The sequence below is a fragment of the Lipotes vexillifer genome, unplaced genomic scaffold (genome assembly GCF_000442215.2).
Source record: "Lipotes vexillifer unplaced genomic scaffold, Lipotes_vexillifer_v1.1 scaffold1549, whole genome shotgun sequence".
Classification (NCBI taxonomy): Eukaryota; Metazoa; Chordata; class Mammalia; order Artiodactyla; family Lipotidae; genus Lipotes; species Lipotes vexillifer.
Window position 1 is genome coordinate 1,280,286 of NW_006771034.1, and position 6,391 is coordinate 1,286,676.

A 6,391-nucleotide genomic window follows, 5' to 3' on the forward strand; every position below is an offset into this window, starting at 1 on the left:
GGGAGGGGCTGGGCCCGTGAGCCATGGCCGCTGAGCCTGCGCGTCCGGAGCCTGTGCTCCGCAACAAGAGAGGCCATAACAGCGAGAGGCCCACGTACCGCAAAAAAAAAAAAAAAAAAAGATAACAGTCATGATAATAATCCCTGACAGTCATGACATAAGATTGTGTGTTCCACTTCTTTTCCCTGCTTTATTGAGATATCATTGACATATAACATTGTGTAAGGTTAAGGTGTACACTTACAGTGATCTAATACACATCCATATTGTGAAATGATTACCACAATGAGGTTACTTAACCCTGCTATTCTCTCATATAACTACTGTTTTCTGGTATGGTGGGAACATTTAAGATCTACTCTCTTAGCAACTTTGAAATATAACAATACGGTGTTGTTAATTATAATCACCACGCTGTACATTAGCTCTGAAGAACATTTTCATCTTATAACTGAAAGTACCCTTTGACCAACACCTCCCCATTTCCCTCACCCCCAGCCCCTGGCAACCACCAACCTACTCTGTTTCTATGAGTTCGCTTTTTTAGATTCCTCATATAAGTGAGATTGGGCTCCACTTTTACCTCGAACTCTGTCTTGGGAGCCTGCCTCCGTCTCTGTGCAGACGGCTGGCTTTGGGTCACAGCCATCACGCAGGTTGACCATGACGGCTACCGCCCAAATCCCAGCCCCGCTGCTGCCAGCCTTCCAAATACTGCTGCTAAATTTTGTTCTCTTTTCAACTGGCTTTCCTTTTATTGTTGTTTATTTATTTCCACTGGTAGCCCCAGAATCTGAGGTCCTGTTCTTCAGCCTGTTAACAATTGTCCCACCGTGAGCAGTGATGAGAGGCCCCAGTGCCTTCCCCAGACCCTGCACCCCTCTGTGCCTTGGACTCCTCTTTCCCACTAGCAGGGATGTTATGAGTCAATGGGTATAAAGCATAGTCAACCTGTATTCTTTGAAGATTCAAAGATTTGATAAAAATCTTTTTATTGGTATGCATTTGTAACCCCATTTACATTGTAAATATTGGTAACCCCAAAATCAATACTCCAGGGGTTTTTGTGGGCATCTGCAGACATGTGCTGAGCAGCAAAAAAAAACAAACAAAGCCGCCCAATGTGTAGGTTCCCATGTCATGACAGTCATGACATAAGATTGTGTGCTCCACTTCTTTTCCCTGTTTTATTGAGATATCATTGACATATAACATTGTGTAAGTTTAAGGTGTACACTTACGATGATCTAATACACATCCATCTGAAGTTGAATAAGGCTGCACTCTGCCTTCTTATTTCAGCTCTCATGCTGTAAACAAGTGTCTTTTTCACAGTCTATTCAATGCCAAGGTTTTTGCACTTTTTTGCTGACATCACTGTTTAAAATGGCCCCCAAGCACAGTGCTGACATGCTGTCTAGTGTTCTTACTTGCAAGAAGGCTACAGATGTGCTGGAGAAAATATATGCGTTAAATAAGATTTGCTCAGGCACAATAATGTGTTTTAGAAAGAAACACACATTAAACAAGGCTATATATTGATCAGTTGACGAAAGAGCTGTGACCAAAGACTTGCAGAGACCTAACCCTGTATTTCTCCAGGATCAACGGTTCTGTATTTTCTAATTCAGTGCTCACAGCAACTTTATACAACTACCGTGAATAATAAGAATCAACTGCACTTAGAAGGATGCCTGACACAGACTAAAGCCTCATGAACATCTCCACTTAACCATTATTATTTGAAAATTAATATTTGCAAATTAATGTTAAATAATTAAAAATTAATTATCATTTGTAAATTCTTATAGTCAGTGTTTTGGTGTTAACAGAGATTGTTAGTTGTAGGAGCCCCATGGAAATTTGTTGTCTATATGTCAACGAAAGAATGAATTGGGTTCACCTTCATCACATGATAGTTTGGGCCACCTCCATCTCTAGCGTGGACCACTACGGTAACCTCCTAACACTTCTCCCTGATTCCGGGATTGTCTCTCAGGTGAGCTCTCAACTTGGCAATTTGAGTCACCCTTTAAAAATGTTAACTGGCTAATACCACTCCCCTCAAATCCCTCTGATGGCTTCACTTTACACGTAGGACAAACTCTGATGCTCTTCTAGAGACCCTGCAGGTCTATGTAAACTGGTGTCATGTCCCAGTCTTTCTACGACCTCTGTCTCCCGCCTCACTGTGCCCCATCACTGTCCCACACGATCTAAACCAGGCCCCCTGCCTGAAACTCTCTACGCCCATCTCTGCATAGCTCACTCTCTGACTTCTTTTACATCCCTGCTGAAGTCATCTCCTCAAGGTCGCCTTCCCTGATTGTTCTGTGCAAAACAGCTTCCCTCCCTTCCCTCCCTCCCTCATTCTCTTACTCAGCTCTGTTCTATTTGTTGGACTTCTGTCTCCCCCCTAGACAGGAAGCTCCAGGAGGGCAGGGAGCCTACCTCTCATCCCCTGGTGTCTCGTCAGCACCTAGAACAGCTCCTGGCATACAGGAGGCTCTTGATAGTGGTGTGTTTTATTGAATGAATGCTATTTTGAGTGAACTGACTTGACTTGCCATCCAAGTCCACCGAATGTTTTCAGATTGTTTGCACAGCCAGTGCTTTTTCTTAGAGAGCACATGTCCTCCTCGGTCAGTCAGTGAGCCATCAAATATGTTTTAACTAGCAATGTTACTCTAGCTCCTGCCCAGGTGGATGTGAACTGTCTATAAAGTCAACATTGAAATGCAGCCACCTCTTTTGTCTTTTCACAGACTCACTTGCCTCACTGAAAGGAAGTCGGGTATCTTCCTCTTGGGCCTCTCTCCCTCATTTGATTTGCCCGAGAACCCCAGAAGTTTCCTCGTGCCAAAGGGGCGAGATACTCTTCCGGTTCCCCACCTTCACCAAATGCTGATGCTCAAGCCAGGGGCCCTTCTCCCCTCTGCAGGGGTGCCTGATACCAGTCCCCACACAGCCCCAGGGGCTAAAGCTTCGCGGGTCAACAACCCCGTTCCTAGACTCCAAGTTCCCCCCAGGGGAGTTCCCACATCACAGCTCTCAGCAAGTCCCCCCTCGGTTCCACCGCAAGCAGGTTTCACTCCCTTCCCCCACCCGGGGCCCAAGCTGGTCCCGAGAGCCTGAGGTTAGGGCGCAGTCCAGCACCACTCTACATCCCCTAGGGTGGGCTAAATTCTTCTTTACCCTCAAAACAAAAGCAGCCCAACTCTACCCTTCTTCAGTAACCCAGGGCAACCCCACCTGCACCTGTCTTTCGGTGAGTCCAAGATAAGTGACCAGCCCTTCCTCTGCTGACACATAGATGGCAGCTTCTGTCACCAAGAAAAATAAAAGAAACGCTCCCTTAACATCCAGCGCGGCACCCCTCTGGAAGGCTCCCAACTACATGTGTAAACGAAAGCCAGCTTTTTTAAAAACTGCATTTCATATTTAAGTTCCTGATTTCACAGATGCCACTCATGACATTTATGAATATATAGGATTGCCTTTAAACAAAATTTCAAAACAGTCCAAAGGCAGACCCAGCCCTTCCTTCCCGCTTTTTTCCTTGCACTGGGCACCTGGGTATCTTTGGATGCAACCCTTAACGTTTTCAGTCCTTGGCTTCCCAACCTGTACTTTTGGGAAGTGATTGCTGTCCTGCTCTTGCAAGGTTATTTGGGACTAAAAAAGACATCTGTGTGAACAGAACCCATAAACTGTGGACACACAAAGGTAAGGCATCTTCATTAGACCTTCAGTCCACAAAGGCAATGGTGTCCAACCCCAGCTGTGCATCAGAATGACAGGGGAGTAGGTCAGAAAGAAAGACTCCCTAAGTCTCAACTCCAGAAATGATTTTTCCAATCAGTCAGACTTGACTCCCTGGTGTCTGTTCCATAGATGCTGCAGGAATGTCTCATGTTCTTCCAGGTTTAGAAAGACTGCTCTAAGGATCAAACATCTATACCTTCAAGGGAACTTGGATCAATGAACTACCACTCCAAAGAATATTTGCACACTAAGTCCTATTTCTATTTGAGATATAAAAGCTTTGCACCCATTAAAACTTTACAGGTACCCAAGATCAAGTGAGAAAGCTATTTTTCAGGTGGAGAATCTTTGACAGTTCCTTGAAGTTAACCTAGGTGGGACTTTTGTCTAAAGAATATAATAAGGTATATTTGAACCAAGTGAGTTTTTATAGTGAAGGAGTAAATAAGGAACTTGGTAGGCCTAAAAGTAATTTAGGCACATGGTAGCAAGGAGGAAAATTCCTAGATTTTTTTGGAGGAGTGAGGAAAAAGACTTCAAAGCAAACTTATTTGGAGATTTTTTCATATATATTTATTTCTCCTTATAACTCTAATTGGTTTTTTAAGGCATTACTGGTCTGTATGTCTCTGGTGCACTTATATTCATTACATTTGAAAAAAATCCTGTTGGGTGAGTGCAGAAGCATTTGATACATGTAAAACTTGAAAGCTCTTTTGTAAGCCTGTCTTGAAACCAGGAAGTTGAATTTTCCCAGAATCAAACTGGCTCATGTTTCAATAGAAACTCAGAGCTCACAAAATATGGGTTGTATCTTTCTACCCCGGCTAAACTTTTCTTGCCTTTTTTCCCCTGCTTTTACTCTAAGTGTGTGTACACGGCTATAAATGCAGGTGGCAGTTCTCCTAGGTCGAGATAAAGTTAGATGTTTCACCTACCTGAGGACTTTGGGGGCTTTGTTCAAGTTTCTGTCATGGGATTTGAAGGCATAATTGTTAGATGGCTGTTAGTAAGCTGAACAGTTTCTGAAGTCACAGAAAAGACCAGGGATCATGGACCTGCTGGAAATAAGCAGGTTATACACTAATCAACAGCAGAGTTGAGTCAGCAGAGAGAAAGACCGGGCTCTATCTCTGTGGACGTGGAAGTTGGCAAAAAGGAGTTGCCCTCCTCCCCTTTCTAAGGTGGGAGCAGCAAAATGAGTTGGATGATCTAATTATAGCATGGTGCCATAATCCAAGTCCCCAAAGATACAGCTCAGGAGGTTCCTAGGGAAAATTCCTATTGTTATATTCACGAAAATCAAATTGAAATTTAGCATTTCCTTCAGTTATGAAGGAGAGGGAAATAGCAATAATTGTATCTGTGACTCTGTCCCCAATTAAAATCACAGACATTTTTAGATCTCATTCCAGACGTGACTTGAAGTGTCACATGTGCTCCTCATTACTTCAAAATTTCAGTAGTTATTAGATCTGCCTCTGGATTTTGTTTGATGTGTTCATAAAGAAATACATATATTCCTTCATTGCTTCTTATATTCCTCTTAAGCACACATTTCTTCTTAAGAATTGATAACTGAATTTCAGTGTAATTGGCTTTCTTTGATAATCCTATGCATTTTATTTTATTTTATTTTATTTTATTTATTTATTTAATTTATTTATTTTTGGCTGCTGTGGGTCTTCGTTTCTGCGCGAGGGCTTTCTCCAGTTGCGGCGAGCGGGGGCCACTCTTCATCGCGGTGCGCGGGCCTCTCACTGTCGCGGCCTCTCGTTGCAGAGCACAGGCTCCAGACGCGCACGCTCGATAGTTGTGGCTCACGGGCCTAGTTGCTCCATGGCATGTGGCATCTCCCCAGACCAGGGCTCGAACCAGTGTCCCCTGCATTAGCAGGTGGATTCTCAACCACTGTGCCACCAGGGAAGCCCTGCATTTTATTTTATACATTAAAAACAGTATTCAGAGAAGAGTTCGCCAGACTAGCAAAGGGATACATAGCTCAGAAATGGTTAAGAACCCTTGAACTAGAATTTGTTTCGCAGTGGTATTTTAAATGAAACCTATATGTCTATCTTAAAATGTTCCTATTCTTGGCTTCTCCTCAACAGGGATATGAGTTACACAGATGTATTGATTTCTAAAAATTATACAGTTAATGAAAACAGCCTAAATGTCCTTGAACTGAGGAATGGGTAAAGAAACCAGCACATACATACCATGAAACACTTCTCAGTAATAGAAAGACATAAGCTACTGAAATATGCAACAACGTGGATGAATCTCAAAAGCATGATGAAAACTGGAAGAAGCCAGACTCAAAAGGCTGCAAACGACATGATTCCTTTTATACAACACTATCTATTCAAGCCAAGAACAGACAGACAGAAAACAGATAGTGGTTGGATAAGGGCAGGGAGTAGAGTCTGGAACTGCCAACAAAGGGCACGGGAGATTTTTGAGGGCTGATAGAATTTTGTATTTCAGTGTGTATGTTAATTTACCTAAAAATGCTGCAAAAATAACCCATATACTAGTTTCATGAATATCCCCTGTCTTCCAGCTCTCCCCAAAGAGGTAGGCAGCTGGAAGCCCCATCTGAGCATGGAGGGCAACTCAGCATCTC